The sequence below is a fragment of the Athalia rosae genome, chromosome 1 (assembly GCF_917208135.1).
Source record: "Athalia rosae chromosome 1, iyAthRosa1.1, whole genome shotgun sequence".
Taxonomy (NCBI): domain Eukaryota; kingdom Metazoa; phylum Arthropoda; class Insecta; order Hymenoptera; family Athaliidae; genus Athalia; species Athalia rosae.
This window is the reverse complement of record NC_064026.1, coordinates 28531136-28550354: the sequence shown is the minus strand read 5'-3', so window position 1 is coordinate 28550354 and position 19219 is coordinate 28531136. Positions and strand designations below refer to the sequence as shown.

General features: G+C 39.0%; 1 protein-coding gene across 3 annotated transcripts in view; it reads left to right on the top strand.

The window, feature by feature from the left end:
- The window catches only part of LOC105683508 (putative polypeptide N-acetylgalactosaminyltransferase 9), a 160509-nt gene that overhangs the window by 83170 nt on the left and 58120 nt on the right, over positions 1-19219 (top strand). For all 3 annotated transcript variants that reach the window (XM_048657361.1, XM_048657347.1, XM_048657353.1), the window contains one exon: positions 1271-1323. The gene's annotated coding sequence lies outside the window, so the exon portion shown is untranslated. The remainder of the gene's footprint in view (positions 1-1270; positions 1324-19219) is intronic.

The following is a 19219-nucleotide window of genomic DNA, read 5'->3' as shown; positions in this document are numbered from 1 at the left end:
CTGTATTTGGGGTTGTAACTATAAAACGGTTGAATACGCTATAGAAATTTCTGTGCGAGTTGAAAGTTGTACGTGTGCGCTAACCTTTAGAAGCCGGAAAATGGGGACGAAAGGCTCCCTGCTAACTTCGTACAAAGTTTCTCATATCTTGCGTCGCGTTCTTCGGCTTCGTCTCCGTTGCTTCAGCTTCCCTTATTCTTCTTCTTCTTCTTCTTATTCTTGTTCTGTTCGTTCCTTTTATTCGTTTCAACTTTCTCCGCTTTTCGCGTCGCGTGTACCTCAACACGTACATATACAACGCTTTGGTTCTTAGTTGAACGACACGTATACCCGATATAAATTGTCACCTGACACCGCAAAACTTGTACCCTTTTCACAAAATTTTCAATGGACAGCAATCGCCTTCTTCTTATTATCATACTTATAAAGTTCGGCTTATAATTGAAACTCAAATTACATACCCACCCCCATTTGTTACGAAGATTTCTACCTCGTCCGATGCGAGTGAAATTTTATGCTCTTTGTGCGCGAAAAAGAATTGATCAATGCACACGGGATACCATCGATCAAAATTTGTCCTTTTTTCTTTTCTTTTATTTCTTTTCTGGTACGCTGGCACGCGTCATGTTGAATCGCGAGCTTTTTCCATATCGTCAATCATAGCGTTAGATATTTATTTTTACTTTCGCGGAAGAGAAATGCAGTAGTAGTAGGTATACGGAAGCTGCGAAGCCTAGTTTGCGACGCGCCTTTGCCTTTTGGCATATAACGTTACCCGTGAGAAGTTTGGAAAAGTAAGATTACCTCGGTAAGCGTGTTGGCTCGAGGAAATCGGAGAAAAACCTTGAAAAACTTTGTGTGACTCCGATTCCCCTCGCCCCATCAGTTTCGCCCGGGTTTCACCCACATCCACCTCATTCCACTCTACATCTTCCATTGACACTAAATCCCTTCCTTAACCGTGTAACTAGAACAAGAGGAAAATTCTCCCCAATTTCTTTTTTTCTCTCCTTTCTTCGCCTCTCTTCTTCTCCACACCTTTATTCGCTTTGCTCCTTATTTTCTTTTTGTACGTTTCTGGGGAGAGGAAAAAGAACGCGGGGTCTTACGTCTTCTTTACACCCGATATCTCGTTATTTGTCTGTGAAATTTCAGGCATTAAACGTAATTCGGGGCCCTGTAGGTACTACAAATTTGAAATCACATTTTGTTTAGATGTTTTTACCTAATTTTTGTTTAATTGGTTTTTTTTTGTTCTTCTTTGTTACAGTGATTCATTGCACGGCAGTCGACTGAAAACGGAGAGATATTCTCACATTGCAGGTAAATACAAAATTCAATTTCAATTTTAATGTCAACAATTGTGTTTTACGAATGATCGAAAATGAAAATTGAGGTATCCAGAACCACCTTAATTTCCATGAATTCAAGAGCAAGTTTTTTGTTCCCTTGAATATTGTTCAGTAGTTTGGCAGTGGCATCGTTACTTTTTCGTTTTTAACGTCCTTCTTCGTTGGTTAAAAAGAACGGTAAAAAGAAAGAGGTTGGTTGGGGGGGTGACTACCGAGAGATAGCCTCTCTTGAGCCAATTTCAACGAGCGAATTGACTCTTCTTCGAGAGACTTATGGGTAATATGAACGTATAGGCTATCTCTTCTTATACACCCCAAACCTACCTAACCATCTAGCCGGTTTGCTTCCTTCCCCGCATGCTCTTACAGTCTCCCTAAATCCTGATACACTCTCTTAATAGTAATCCCAAGAAGTACGACCGAACCCGATATACCTATATCCCGCCATGTCGCGGGTCTGCTTCTTCACTCATTTTTTTTTCCTTCTTTTATATCTCCCTTCAATACTTCCATAAGAATGGCGGAAGATAAATTAACATATACGTATACGTTCAAAATTGATGTTACGTCGTTACTGGCCAGCCTCCAATCATATGGGAAAAAGTAGCGTATCGTACAGCGAGGTTCGCGTGTGAATTTTCCTTCAACAGAGAATCGAAAATGTTCATTTCCCCACCTTTTTTCATTCTCTTCTACAGTTTATTGTAATTTTTTTTTTTTTCTATTATTTTCATTACTATAATTGTTGCTATTTTTCAAGTTCTCTACGCTATCGAAAATTGTGGAAAAACAGTGACGGTGAAAATATTGTACGAGGTACGAAAAAATTAACCCGGTAGATATATGTATATGTTTATACCGATGGAATAAATGCATGTGATAAATTCAAAAAATTTGGGTTCATCGTTCGTCGACGTCGGGGTCATAATTCGTCAGTAGTTTGGTTTTATTTATGTGCACGAACGTACAGGGTGCACCTACGTACGCGCCGTCTATATATTCGAACAATACCATACGCATATAGTATGTATCCCATGTGAATAATGCAAAAATAATTCGATACTATTGATATATATTTTCAACGTACGAGTATACCGTATGTACAATATGTATATCCATCGGACGTATGGTGCAGTGCGGAGTTATTCTCAATATCCATTTGTCAAATGGGTGATGCCTGGTGTAAATCTAGTTTGGACCGCGTCGGTGTATACATATACGTTTATATCCGCAGTTCCATTGTGAGCCGAGAATTGTGTTTTATTTTTTGCTCAGCTCCCATTTTCATCCCTATTTTTTCTTTCCATTCGTACGTACCTATATGGACCGACTGACGCTTTTTTTTACGTCGTATGTAATTCGTATTCATATTATTATCATTTCTATTTTTGTCACATTACGATTTAATTTATTTTAACGCTCATTTTGCAATGTAACCGTGAAATGCCCATCTCTTTCTCTTCGAATACGCGTATGTAATTGTACATGTTTTATAAGGTAGACACGGGAATTACATAATAGTACAGGAATGTGCTCTGCCCGGGCAACGTGCGATGCATCTTCTATCGGTAACATCCGATACGGTATAGGTAGGTATACATATATTTTTTCACACTGCTGATGTATCTAATGGCATTTGGTTTATTCAAAAGTGTAACGTTTACGTTATTTATTCACGAATAGAGAATTTATTGGGATAGGATACAGGTGTACATATTATAGTTCATTACGTATATAACGCGCGTGTGTACGTGTCAAGTTAAAATATGTATTATCCTACATCTGGGAACTAGAAATTTGAATAGTGAATCGGTAAAAAAACGTTAGATTTTTCTACGCGAACATACGAATAAGTTTTATAGAATTGGCGCAAAATTTGTAAAATGAATAACCGAATTTAGTTTGAAATAATTGATATATTATATATCTATCTTGCCACGACCGGTGCAGTCCGATGGAGAGCGAGCTGTGCGTTTTCAGGTAAATTTTTATACTCTCCATTTCTCTGTCTCTTTGAAATTTGTAAATAGCTAATATTAATTGTCCATGCGCCACCTGCAAAAGCGGTCTACGTACCTATACACCTGGAGAGTATAGCTACTTATACAACGGCGCGCGAGGCTGGCGCTAATATATTATATGCGCAAAGTTTTGTTAATTACAGCGAGAAACGTTGGCGAGGTATAGTCTATGCGTGCATATGTATATATACCTAATTATACGTATAGGTATAAAACGTTATTCAACTCCTGCACAATCCGCGTTTGCGAACCTACCTTCCAACTTGTACCTTCTACCTTCGACCTAGAACCTTCGCCTTATACTTCTCTTTCACTACGTTACATATGTTTGTATATCATACGACACTTCTACGTTCACGAATGCATTACGTCTATATATTCACAACCCTACAAAATTCACTGTATATGCGTTTATATGCATTCGTACGTACGGTGTACAGTGCAACGAATATACTCGTGCTAGCTCGAAATATACTGCGTTCCCTTCCAGAGGGAGAAAGAGAGAATTTGACTGAGAGAGAAAGTGGAAACTTGTGGCCAACAGAAATGTTGCTGTTGCATGTACGCTCGATGTATATACTTGTGCATATATATGTACGAAGTCCGCCGCAATGTATTATATACCCGGTAGCAACAATAGAGTTGCATTGTAGAATATTATTCTACGAATAATAGGTATACGTTTGTGAGAGTGAAAAGTTCTAATCTGGCTTGGAGCAAAATTCAAGAACAAGTATATCCAGGTCGTCATCTTTGTAATTTACCTACTTGTGAGGTCTTATCGATAATTACGTTTTACCGTAACTCGTTGAAATCAGACGGGTCGACGAGTCGCGATGGATTTGAAAATGAAGTTTTTCTATTGAATCGCGAAGTAAGTCGGCGACTGCCGGAAAGATTTGAATCCCGAGTAGAATGAGAAACTAGCACCGCGCACGCCGTAATTGGATTTCATTCGACGTTTGAATTTTTTTTTTTTTTAATTTCCCATCATTATATGTATTTTACACGCATGTCGAGAGTTTTTGACTGTCGATCTACGAATCTTTCGCATCGAGATATCTCAATTTTTCTAGTCCGAAAAGCGAAAAGTTGGCGATAACTCGATACCGAACCCGATCATTTGCGATTGCACGACAATGGTTAGGTATCCTGATCGCTGATGCGGCGCAGATTCGGTTTTTCGTCTTCTCTCATCCTTATTTCTTGCTCCTCCTCGCGCGGATAAACTCGTTACAGGTGCCCGCGATCAGAAACCGTCGATCAGAAATTCATTGTGCGCAAGAGGATAACTACCTTTACGGGTTCACTGGCCCTTCCGGTTTTCTACTCACGGTCGTGTCAAAGTCACCGCGAATCAAGCGTGATATTAACCGGGGACTTTATATTTTATAACTACGTTCGTCTACCGCACGGAACGAACTACTATTCATTCCGGTCCATTCAATTCCTATTCTACTCGGATATGAATCTGGTTATTTCCTTTTCTGCGTATTCCGATGTCGCTGCCCCGATCGCGTTCGTGGAAGAAGCTGGCGCGTTGGTTGTTACAGAGAATACTGACTCCCCTCGAAGTTTGAGATGTTCGGCGGTGGTGCAACCTGGAATGGTATGTCGTACCGATCCATAGTATAACAAAGTTGTACAGCAGATTCTGCAGGAAGTTTGTATTTACACGGCTATCATCCGGAGATTCGGACAACTTCCGTATGGTATCGATAATCTCATACCGACTCGAGAACTACCGAGAAGGATCATACGACCAACGAATCTATGTCCGGAACTTACTTCCTCGCGGATTCACCAACTCAAATAACCCATTTCTCGAGTGTTTTCGAAAAGATAAAAATCAAAATCAACCTTCCTTCCCGCCCCTCGTGAGATTCCCCACCGTATCTCCTTGATATTTTGAGGTGTTATTTCGAGATCATTCCAATTTCTACGTACGTTTTATGATCGCTATACGGCGATGCTGCTGTAGGTGTACAAAATTGATCGGCTGAAACGTCACAAAAATCAATAAGTATTCAAATAATGATATCCTTGCACATCCTTCACCTTACGTAAGATCTTCAAATTTTTCAATAATTCAATGTTAGTCGACTGTGCAAGTCTACGAGGTTTATTCGATAAAAGTTTTAAGGTGAACGCCGGCAGGGTTCTCTCGTCAAACGCATCGACGTTGAAATTATCGATATTCAGGTCAACGTTCTTGCCCGAGGCGGTGTAATATAGATCACGTGGAATACGGCTATCTGGGTAATATCGATCTTATAGTTCTCGGTATCCGCAATTGATTTGGAATCAATTTTCTCTCCATTACTTCTAAAAACGAGTCCGGTGTACTCGGATACACCGGATCGCAGGTTCGTATTTCTTCTCCCCTTCTGGCGGATTTTAATTTTTTTTTCTTCGTCCTGTAAATAAATTACTCCGGTGGAAATAACGTAAAACCCGAGCCATACGTTGCACGGGTCAAATGTTACATTCATTTAATCCGACACACGAGCGCGCGAGTATCGATATATATGCACCGTGTAACAATATACACGGATACGTACAGGTATAATTGAATGCAAATATTTGAGTTATAGTAGGACAACCATAACAGTGGTCGCTAAATCTATCGAAAATCTCATTGTCAATGAACGCATAGCAAACAACGTCGTCTCACGATAGGGTATCCGCTAACCCGCGCCGCTCGAAAATACTCATGTGCATGCACGTATACATACATATAGCATACTTTACATGATGTTATATCGCCACTTCCCTCCTATAGCGACCACAATGATCGACCGCTGGAACAAAATTGACACCACGATACGCGGTGATGTGAAACTTGGTGAGTCAATGCATCATTTAAATAACAATAATCGTCGTCGTCGTCGTCGTCGTCGTCGCAAAAACAACGATGACAGCGATATCGACCGAAAACCCGTGAGCGCACGTCGTCGGAGTTTTTGACAAATTTTTGACCCTGCCGGTAGAGGTGTATCAATTTTTGATCTTTGAGAACTCCTTTTTCTTACCCCTCGTATGTTACGCTGCTTTGGTACGATAGCAACGCGTTACTCCCCTGACTTATGTATACACTGTTGAGGGTGTAAAAATAACGAAAAAATTGAAAAAAAGTGGGAAGAAGGAGGATGAGAAAAATGAAAAACCCGTGGAACTTGGGTTCCCTCGTTAAAATTCTAAACGCGAGATAGTTCACGACCCCATAAATCAATGAGCCCGCCACAGAAGAAGGTATATCAGCGGCACTTCTCTCTCCTCTTTTCCTCTTTTCCTCTTTTCCTCTTCTTTCTCTCGCTCTTTTTCCTTTTTTTTTTTTTTTTTTTTTTCTCGCCACTCATCTTCCATCTTTTTCTGCTCACATTCGCGCGAGGTGTTGAAGTCCTTTCACATTTGAGAACTTGAATTTTAACCTCCCGCAGCGCCGCACGTCTCCTCGTCTCTTTTTTTTTTTTTTTTTTATAGCGACTCATACGCGGCTTGTTGAGGAATGCAAAGAATCGACCATGCGCATTCCCGTACAAGGGGTGGATTTGTTGCCCTTCTTTCTCCTTTTTCGCAATCAAGATAATGTATCCTCTGTAGGCTTTTGATTATTATAGCACAAGTACACGACGTGCCCGTGTCGTATGCCTCAAATTTTTCACCAGTTTTTTTTTTTTTTTGTTTTTTTACTTCTTCTCCACCCCTTTCTCTCTACAGCGAGAAATCGTTGCAACGTTACTACTTTTCATTTATTCATTTTTCAGTTTTCCGATTCGGAAATTTTTTTTACTCGAATCACTCGGGATGTAATTTTAACAATCGTCACGCCCTCAGATGCTTTATATCGGCTACGATAGGTAATCCTTTTCTTTTGGATGGGAAAAAAATAAAAAAAAAAATGGAGCGAAAGAGAGAAAGAATGTGGAGATGAAAATTGAAAAAAAAAAGAAGGAAATCTGGATTTATTATTTCAGCCAGTTTCCGTAAAAGGGTAGTCTGCAATAACGGCACATAGCAATAGTAGCAGCGGCACACCGCTGCAGTGAATTATGATTTTGCCAATATAAATCGGCAAGAACATTTCCTCCCTCTAGAAGAATTTAATACATTTTTTTTTTTGTAGAGACAAACACAGATACCGTACGTACATACGTAGAAGATATAACATAAGTAAGATATGTGAAAGAGAGAAACGGTAAATGAAAGGAAGAGATGGATGAGGAAATTTTTGGTTTTCGCAAAAATTAAATATAGCTAAAATAATTCTTCGAATTTGACAATGTTTGTTTAAAAAAAAATAATACAAAATTTTCAGATAATCTGGGGGGATTCTTATTAGATATTCTATTTTTATCCGTTCGATCTACAAGTCTCGATATCCGTTCATCGCAGATCGATACATTGTGCAGGATGCTGGTGCGGAATACTCTGAAAATAATCGGAAATTTGTCGCGTAACTTTGTTCCTCGTTTCCCCGGCTGCGAATATATTGGCGAACGTATATACAGGTATATAGGTGGGATATCCGCAGTCCAATTCTGCGAAATCACGTTTGACACATTTTGCTGTATGAATATAAGTGTAGGAAGGAATCGGCGCTTTGCTGTGCATTGCAGTGCCAATATCACGGCGTTTCCCACCCTCCCATCCTCCCTTCCTTTTATTCTCACTCTTCTTCTTTTATACGTGCGAAATTTTATTCCTGCAAGCCAAGAGTAATTTGCGATCGCGATCGCTTTTCTCTTTATTTTTTATGTCTCCTTCTTCCCGGTTTCCTTACTTGATTTTTTTTTCTTTTTTTTCTCTCGAATTTTGTTTCGTTTTACCCGTCGTTTTTTAATTTTTTTTTCTCTCTCTTTCTCTCTCTCTCTTCCAAATTGGATCATGAAGAACAGATGGTTCGTTGTCACGACCCCGAACTATACATACGTTATACTCGCACATAGGTATATATACGCTGTCAAATCTAGGTCGTTGAAAATAAATTGCAAATAACATTTCAACGCGGTGTATAATGTGCAATGGCAAGGGGTTGTAACGTATAGGCTAGATATATAATAAATTACATATGTATGAAAAAGTTTTTTTTATGAACGCATACGTGGGAGATATATAGGTGGATATCGAAAATCATTAAATTGTCACTGTTCAGCGAGTATTTCACATACCGTATTTTATGAGTCGCCCGCTTTACGTATATTGGTAGGTATATATGGTATTTATCTGTACATATGCATATACATATCCGCAGATTGGTCCGCCAGAGTTATATACACATACATATTTGATTATATATGTATCTAACATACAGCGGATCCCCACGTACCTGTGTACATAATTTTTCGTTTTTTTTTTTTTTTTTTTTTTTTATTATGCAATCAAAAGATATTTTTAGATGGATTTTTTTATTTTTACTCTTGTCGTCGGGCATCGCAGCGAGTCGGAATAAACCTTGTTCGTCTGCATTTGTATCGCGCAATCTGCTGCAGCTTACACATTATTGCACGAATCGTTCGTGTCGCGTAGTTTTCGACGTTCGGGTAATCGGGGCGATCGATATTTCAGGACTGACATCTTCATAACGCTAGGCCAAACGGGAATATTTTTGGCTTTCATCTTTGACAACTCCATCATAACGAACATTGGCGAGCTATCGACGTCGAGGTTCGTTCGAAACTCCCTACCACCTCGATCGGGGTCGACTCCCTTCCTAATTCATTAATTAATCGAATATCTTAGCCGAGAGCTTGACCCGGATTTAGCGGCGGATTCGCGCCAATGTATGTCGTCAGTTTTCATCGACGAATTGATTTTGTTTTGTTTTTTTTTGTTCCTTTTTTTATTTCAAATCATGCCGCAGGAACTCGTCGAAGACCATCGTCGATCCGGTATAAATCGAAGGCGGTGAAGACGATGCCGGATCACAATACGTAATAAGCGCATCGTGAGTCACGAGATCGGACATCATTTCCCACGTTACAAATAACTAATTACGTATCGGCACAAGTTCGGAGGTTAGATCGTTCGAAACGGTGCACGGATCGAACCGGAGGAGGATCGTCTGTAACAGTCAACCGCGTATATAAGAGCCGAATTTATGTCGATTACATAAAATTGATCGCCCGTGTCGTGAAGCGCAAAATCCGTTCGCAAAATTCAAAGACCAGAAAAAAAAAAGGAAAAAAGAAAGGAATATTAAACCGTCAGGTTAGAATAAGGTGGGACATTATACCGAGACAACGAGCGTGTAGCGAGAGGCGTCGAGTGGGGTTGGTTCAAAAAAGCTAGATTTCAACGCTGTACTGTAAATTTAAGTACTATGAATGAGATTTGGAAGGCGAACTTTGCATGAAATCTCTTCATTCCGTATCCGTACCGGTAAAATTTTCCATCTTCAATATTTCGAATGTCCATTCAAGCGGTTCGTAAAATAAAATGTTTATTCAAATAGCCGAAAAACCGGTTGGCGAATGAAAATCGCTCGCGTATCGACAAGTGTGTCTAAACTTTTGGTCGATATAGTATAGTATAAAAATCTCCCTTCGTATGTATCGAGATGTTATTTTTTTTGGTTTTTGAAACGCGCATTTTTTCCTAGATAGTCGTTATTTTAATCGCATGGATTGGATATACATACATATAGGCGTCGTTATCCCGCCGTTTATAGTAATGGAATAGTATACTTTACTATACATATACGAGTATAATATAGACAGCTTGAGAATCAACTCTACAACGTATCGACAGCTGTCAGTTTATTTGAATACAATCGACGCGGCCATCGCTTATGAATTTGGAAATTCATCCCCGCGTCTGCGTGCGGTTTTCATGTGGAAAATATCCGACGAGTTGCAATGGTTGCACGAAGTACATTCGAAGATAAAATTTTAGAAATCAAGAGTCTACCCGAAATTTTCCGAATCTCCATCATTTTCAACCTAAAATATAATGGAACGACGATAAAGAAGATCGAAGAAAATGATTTAATTTTTTGACGATTTTGGAAATTTTTTAAAATCCTGAGCGACCGCTAAAAAATCCGTCTTCGAGCTGGAGTTTGGAGGGGGCTCGTTTTTGGCCCACCCTAACGTAGATACGCCGCAACGTCTGTATCTTTTCTCCGTCATTTTCTAATTAGATAATACACGAATTTTCAGACGCTATCTCGTTCTTTTTCCGACATAATACAGCAATAACTGGAAAATACCGCGACGTAGAATAATTTCAAAGGCTTTTTATCTGAGGAGAAAAAAAGATTGAATAAAATATAATCCCACGCAATCCGTGGGTTTCGTTAATTTTTAAGATTTTTTTTTTTCTTTTGCTCAGTTGATTTCCATCGTTGAAATGAACGTTAACGACCAAACGCGAAATCGTAACGCGCGAGATTTTATCGCTATGAAAAGAAGACGCGCAACGCCCGAATATTATCTTCGAGACGCGCTATACAATTCGGAAGGGAAAGTGTTTTAGATAAGTCGAAATGAGACGACTGTCGTTAGTTCGTTACGTGCTCGCAAGACAAAACCGGCGACATGGAGCCCTTACGAAACGTGTATGGGATTTTGATTTTTTTCCCCACCATTTTTTTTCTCTTCTCTTTCTGAAACTTGGATTCATCCGGCAGTTTTACACCGCGAGTAATATTTCGAAGGTAAAACGAATACGCGTCTTTGCGGAGTGAATATTGGATAATTTTTGTAATTATTATCACGGCCGATCGAGTTTTAAAATTATGACCATGATTCGGAATACGTGTGTGAAGCTTTGTGCGAATCGATACGAAGCGAATCAACGTTTGTACGTGTGCGAGAGAAAGAGAGAGGGAAAATAAAAGAGGGAGATAAAAATCGGAGTAAAGGTGGAAATTTATATGATTTCTCGCATTCACGGATTTATTTAACGGTGCGGAAATAAGATTTTTTAAATTACCACCATCTTTTTTCTCTTCAACATAACCTGGGGATCATCATTTATTCTATTTTATTTATTTATTTCGCCTTTTCATTTTCGACCAACGGATCGTCAGGATTTGAGAGAAATGTGATTTTCGTAATTACCGAACGTATAGTATTTTTTTCGATTTCTATTTTCCAATGAGAAAGGGAGGAAAAAAAAGCTCAGTAACTGAGCTCGACGCTCAAGATCATATCTCTTCGATGCGATTACCGATTCGTTATATCTTTTATCCATACGGTACCGCTATGTATTATACTTATTATTGGTAAATAATTATCCTCAATTAGAAGATCGTGTAAAGTATATAATAGACAGTGGCCGATAGAATTTCTATTCACTTTTTTCTCTCCTCATTATCTGTAATTTGAAATATACGGAAGTCAAGGACTCGCTGTGTACAGGTACACAGGTATATTACGCTACATGCTGTACGTAGTAAAATTCTTTATACTTCTGATCGTTCGAACGATTCGCCGTTATAAATTGCACTCCTGTATCACAGACCATGCAGCGGCATCATCTTCAGGCTTTGAATGCCGTCGTAATTTGTCCGATTGCGGTTATATACACAGGTTACACGTAACTACCTACACTTATAGAATACAGATATATATTACAGTCAGCTCTTGGGAATCTGAAAAATCAAACTGATTTATCTTAATATTCGATACATGTTTCGCGTATAACCGGTTTTAAACGGTAATATAACGGGAAATCTCAGGAGATATAATCGCGTGGCGACGGATATGAAAAATTCCACGCGGATGTCGCGGATCAAAATCAAATACACTTATTGCATGTCGAGGATTGAATACATGTTTAAATATCTATTATTTTCGTCAACTTCCTTGTCGAATCATATTCTACATGTCATGTGTGGTAAAAATGTGAGGCGTGTGCTTACGTATACTTTTTACATGGATCCATCCACATCTACCACGGTATACGTTACTTATACACGTGGGTATAGCGGAGACCTCTTCACAAAAGGAGAGACAGAGAGAATTAGAAATCGGGGAATTTAACTGGTAGCGAGTGTTCTTCTTCGTTTCGACTGGGGCCGAGTGGGTACGTGGCTCTCTTATTCCTCGACCAGCCAGCCACCCATTATCCACGGCCGACGGTAATGGACTTAATTAAACAAGCGAATGATCGCACTCCCTTTTAATTACTCCCTTTCGTCCCCTCCCCCCGGATTCTTCCTCCAGGATTCGTTCGCTTTTTCTCTTGATTATACTTCACTTAACCGCAACTCACCTCTTTTCGCCTCCACACGCTTCATCTGGGGGAAAGGTGGGGCAAAACGGGGTTGTACCCTGAAAATTTTCTAGACATTTTTAAAAAATGATCGCAAAGGACTCGGAAAATCGTTCTTTGTCCCACCTTCCCCTGAAACGATATTACTACACGTTTATTCGCGACTTTAACACGTGCTTTCTGGCGTGAGCTACACTGAGAACCAAAAGAATCTTTCGATGTGTGAGAATTTTTTTTTACTCGTCAACGTAGAAGGTGATACAAACGAGCTCAAAATATTTTTTAATTACGGCAAAAAAATTGGGAGAATAATAATTTTCAAAGAATGCGAAAACGACCCCAATTTACTTAATCTTATTATCTCTCATGTTAATTTTAATTTTCCGCAAAAAAACGATTAGCAGGGAATTGCCTTCACCCGGACGAAGAAACTTCGCTCCCTCCGCACGAGGGGCGAGCTTTTGAAAATTTTCTTTTTCATTTTATTTGACGTCATTTCTTTGCGGTATCTTATATGTTCTGATATACGTATCCGTTTAATTGAAAAAAAAAAAAGAAAAAGTAACACTTATCTTGGTTCTGCGTTGCTTGGCAGTGTTCGCTTTTGAATAGAACAAAGTTCGTTACAAACCAACCGTTTTACTCGCTTGCTTGCTCGTTGTAACCTGACCCAACAGAACCTGACCTCACCTTCCTCAACCGTGACAGTTTTTCGCAGAAGAATATCACACAACGCGCAAAGATGTGTGTACACGTGTATAGCGAGAAAGAGCTGCTATCCCCTGCCTACCTTCGGAGCTTAATAAGCCCCATCCGTTAATGAAACCCATTCATATAAAAGTTTGCACGGAAGGTGACGCGGTTTAATTGAACGCCTCTCACCTTCTCTCTCTCTCTCTTTTATATTCCGTGGCGCGGAGGCTCCTGAATCCGTCTTCGTGGCGGTTTTACTCTATACCAACGTCTTTTCTCTACACCCCTGTATACTCACGTCCTCTGTACGGTGTATCTTCATTCCGTACGCCTAACACTTTCGAAGCATCTGTTATACACGGGGTGAGTCTTGCCAAACCTTGAGAACAAGGGTGGAGACTAATTTGGCAAAGGTTGGGCCCTCCTACTCATTTGGTCCTCCGCTATCCTAGAGCCAGCTCAATTATACTCTGCCCTTAGAATTTCCTCGAGCATTGCCCATGTATTGAATGGATATGTGAGGGATAAATTACGCTCAGATTCCGACTTTTTTTTCTGACGTTCGGAGAAATTCACCCTGTCACGTGACTTGGTTCTTTTTGAGGATTTTCTAGCGTGAACGGTAAATTTTTTTCAAATAAAAATCGAAAGAATGATCGGAAAAATTGCACGAATGAGTTGCGTTTCACGTATAACGCAATCGAATCGATGCATATTTTTCTAGGAAGTACGTAAAAAATTATCAAAAATACTCGTTGAGATTATGGTCCGAGATGTAAAACTAGATGGAATCGAAACATTCGTTAATTCCTGGAAAAATATCGTTGAATTAAAAATTCGTCACACACTTCGGTACAGGGATAGAATTTCGTAGTGACGAATATTTTCCATTACTTTGAATGAATAAAAAATTGGAATTCTAAAAATGAAGGGGGCAAAAAGTAGGGCATGGATGATGCTGGGGATCTGTATATGGTATGTACACGCATGGGTTTAAAAAATTTTCTAGCCAGATACATGTATGGCGTATGAATGTACCCATCATACGGTCGTTTAGTTTCGTATCAAATTTCGGAAAAAATTGCTTAAAAAGCGAACGAGGAATATATTTTTCCGCTTTTCTTCTGTACTTACCTATCTCGACTACGCGTCCCGTACATACGGATATTCTCGATCATGGGGTTTTCCTCCACTCGTCCACGCAACGGTCTAGAAATCGTGGAACGAATCCTGAATATTTCATATCCTTTGTAACGGATTTTATACCCCAATACTCCTCCGTAGCTCCCACACATATCGTTTTTTCACGCAGACGTGCATCGCGTTCAACATTACTCAAATTTGTTGAATGAAAAATGAATAAATATTAATCAAATCGATCAGTTAAATTGAAAATTATAAAGCCAAAAAGAACGCCGAGCTTTGATTAATTTGAATAATGTTTGCCTTAAATTTATCTCGGAACTGGAGCCAGAATTCGACATTTCTCTGGGGGTTTTTCTACGGTATTCTTGAATATTTTGATCTGGAAAATCCGAATTTACGAAAGCCGAGATGATCTATCTATGAAATTGATCGAGTTATCGCCAATTTTTCACTTTTTGGAGCAGAAAAATCGAGATATACCTCGATGAGAAAAATTCCTGAATCAAAAAAAAAAAAAAAAAAAATCTGGACATGCCCATGCGGTATAATATGATGTCAAATCCGAAAAAAAAAAACGGGAAAAAAATTTAAACGACGAATGAAATCAAATGCGCGTGCGATGCTAGTTGATCGATAAAAAACGTACAGGCAATTCGAATGCGAAATGAGAGAGTTCCGTACTTTTTCGCTTCCCTAATATTCTGGTCTTCTTTTGTTCGCCATTTTTCGCGCCTGCAATAGAATATCGTGGCTTAAAAAAGTTTTAGCTTGCACGAAGCTCATGCAAATACATATTCACGTACCTACTGCTACGTACGATTCGCGATGATTTGACGTCGTGGATGTATAATGATGGTAGAATACCGTATTTAAAAAAATTTCACTCTCCGAACAGGAGTTAAACTTCACCAGTTGACCTCATCATTCAAAATATGTACAGGAATTGACCTAAATTAAATCAGAACAAACATGATATTAAAGTTTGGTGCGTATGCCACAGTGTGATTCACTTTGTACCGCCATACTTTGCATAAAATAATCAATAAAATCTTGAAATTGTAAATGATACACGTACATGTCCGTGCACGATTCTTATCCAATCGAGATTTCGGCTCAGTGGGTTGAAAAATTGGTGCCCTCGAATAACGGGCGCCCTCATAATATTCATTTGTAATCTATATCTCGTTTATTGGAATTTCTATATAACAACCTGCCCAGACGTTAATTAGGTATTCAACTTTATTTTTATACATTTATCAAACTTTTCATCGTACTTTTTCGTTCGTTTTTATATCATTTATTACTGTAAATTATTACTTCTTCATATTTCAATTATTTTTTCAATTTACAAATACATCGAATACGAAAGTCCGTGAAATTTTCTTCATCATGATTATTTTCGTTCGTAATTGAAAAATTATTTTATCGATGACCGTCGTCATGTTTTTTCTCGTTTCACCTCTTCATTGCGGAAAATCAATCGAAAGCATGGAACATCGAGGTTTGTAAGATCGAAGAATCGTTATCTAACATTTGTACGTATTTACGGCAATGGCGAGGATTGAGTGAATTAGTTGCTACTCGTCATTGCGATTGTTTTATTTTATTCCATCTTCCTCTTTCTCTTTCCTTTTTCTCTCTATCTCTGACTCGGGAGAGATAAGAGCGTGTCCGGAATCGATAGGTCTCTTATCGGAAACTAGGTATATCTGCAATGTGGCCGCCTCCGCGGTGTAATTTTCAGTTTTTATTCCGGAGCTCATTAGCCTCGTTGTTCATTCTCGCCTCGCTCGATTCGACTATTTGTCGTTTTACGCTGCCCGGTTTATTGATGCAATGAAAATAAAAAAAAGAATACGGAAAAACCGGGCGAACGGAAAAAATAATATATAACAGGCAAGTACGGCATAACGAGAACGTGCAGTGATCTGAAAGTTAATACAATCGTTACTTTGAGAACTGTAATTCCGTATACGATTGTGAGTTTCTTATAATTTCTGTAACGCTTCTCCGCTCTCTTCTTTTGCTCATCTATATTTCTCTCACTTTACACTATAGTCGTTAGAATCGTTCGCGTTTACTCCGCGGATTCTTAAACGTATTATAAAAACGGAGATTTCTGTCTAATAACCTTAACGATCGTTATTACAATTTCAACAATATACCGGAAACAATCGGACGTCTAATTGACTCGGTTTATTCGGTCTAATACTCTGTGAACATAAAGAAGGAAATACGAACACACTTACACCTGCATTAGGAGATATACGTATTCGTGTACATACACGTGTACAAGTATATATTAAAAGAAAAGATTAGATTGAAATTTCCGGTGTGTGGCAGGATATCTCTGTGTGCCGCTGGTGTGTCAGTAGCGTGTTGCTTATATTATACGCTATAGTTAATGCGTCTCTCTGCGCGGCTGGGATTCTAATTCAGTGCTACGTAGTTTAACGCGTGGGGAGGATAGTTGTACACATTTGACATAATATTGATTATTACCATTAATACAGTGGTGAAAAAGTGACTGGTATATATATATATCACGTGCGGGACGCGGTGTTGAAAGTTTATAAAAATTACCTCGACGTTTATAGTTGCTTTCAAATCCAACGAATCAATGTTTAGCCCGGGATTTACTCCGACCGATTCGAGGCTGATGAATTTCATCTTCAAAGTTGTATAAAAAAAAAAAAAAAAAGAATGAAAAAAAAAACTGAATAGCGTTCAATTAGTTCTGTGGTGCGGGAACGTCGATCTTTCGAATGATTCGACGGTTTTTTAATTTTCACTTTTTCCCCCTTCGGCATCGTTTTTTTATACGCACACGCGCGCGTACAGATTTTCCGGTTATTCTTTGATATCCAGTCGTTAATTTATTTATCCGATTCCGTAGCGAATGGGGAAACTCGTTACGATACGGTGGACTTGTGATGTTTATGATGTTTTCGCGTATTGGTTGAAAATTTTTCAATTCCACGTAGAGTATTCATAGGTTGTATTATGTACTAACAATAAGTACAAGCACATTTTTTGAATAATTGTAATTTCAGCCTATTGTAAAATGTACATACCCTCACGAGTAAAACGTTGCGATTATTCGGCGGCTCGGTTTATACCTGTACAACTCGAGAGTGTAACGTATGCAGCCAGCTGTGGAGTGGGAATTTTCACAGATTTTACGAGTGCGTACGCATAAATTCTAAACGTTTGGAATCGTCGAATTTGCCCACCGAATGGAACACGATTTTCGATTTTTCAATCAACTGAACGATCGCAGAGTTCGGATCAATAATCGTAAAAACTAGCGTAGGTACCGAAACTTTTTGATTATAGTGCGCAGAGTGGCGATCAAACTTCAATGCCACTCTTAATTAACAATAATTGCCGATCTCCGTTTCGAACAAATTACTTACGGAATATCGGCGGAAAATTGAAAAGAGAAAAAAAAAAGAAAAAAGATGACAGAAAAAAATTCTATCCAATGTGTCAGCGTAATACTGATTTGGGTTAGAAAAAACAATTTCATGACAAAAATTAAAAATGGCCAGAAAATGAACACGTGTGAAGTAAGAGGAAAAAAAAAACGAACAAACGGACGGACGGACGGACGGACGGGATTATTACGAGTTGGAGAAAATAACCGAGGATTTTAACGGGGAAACTTTTTAATATCATTATTATTATTCCTACTATTATTATTATTATTATTATTCTATATTACATATCTGCATTGTACTGAACGTGTTAAAACGGAATGCCGGTCGCAATCTGCATAGTCGTCGCGCGTCGAATGGTGCTTTCTTTTTCTTTCTTCTTTCAATTATTTTTCAGTTTAACGAGTTGCTCAAAAGTGTTTTAGTTTTCTCTGCGTATTTCCCGATCGTGTCGGACTCTCTGTATTTATCTGTATATATCATGATATAAATTAATGGAAAAAGACCAAAGAACAGATCGAAGAACGAAGGGGGAGATACTCTGAAAGTTCTTTTTTTTTAGGTGGTATACATCAAACCTTGAAAGAAGCTAGTTTAAACTGAAAGCGAAGTCGATAAGAGTAAACTGATTACTTTTCCATATCGTCGTCTATTTATATGCACATGCAGTTCATACTCACCAAACCATCCTGTCTACCCTCATATCCCACATGTTGAACAATCGCAATTTTAAAACCAAACGCCTCTCTCTAATTTACGCCGAACTTATGTCCGCCCTATTTTCAACCTCTGACGCTGCCTGTACCGTGGGAATGAAGAAAAAAAAAAAAAACTTTAGTTCGTAGTCATATTTTCTTGGATCCCTCGCGCGGAATACTTGCGACAATGAAGCGTCGATTCCAAGCCAAGAATCTCACCTCTCCATACCTACTATATCTAGGACCTTGGGATTTGCATAGAAAATGCGAAACTTTTCGAATAAACAGAAAACGGTTTCTCTTCCAAGGGGTGGCTAAAGAAAAAGAAAAAATTATACACTCGTACATCGGTACGTACGTCCACGTGGAACTCGCACGGTCAAAAAATGTTCTTATTCCAAACTATGGCTCCCTTGTTGTCAGTACCTTTGGATAGAGGCGTAATAGGCCTGAACAACCGAGCTATATAGTAAAATAGTATTCATGGTATCGATAAGGTACACCGTCACGGTGAATCCGGCACAGGGTGAATTCCGTCGGAGTGTGTGTTGGCGAGAGGAAATGAATAAAATAAAAGAAAACCGGCGACACGTTTACGCGCTAAATGCGTGGGTACGCGGACACGCTAATCACCTTGTTTTTCAACGCGTAGC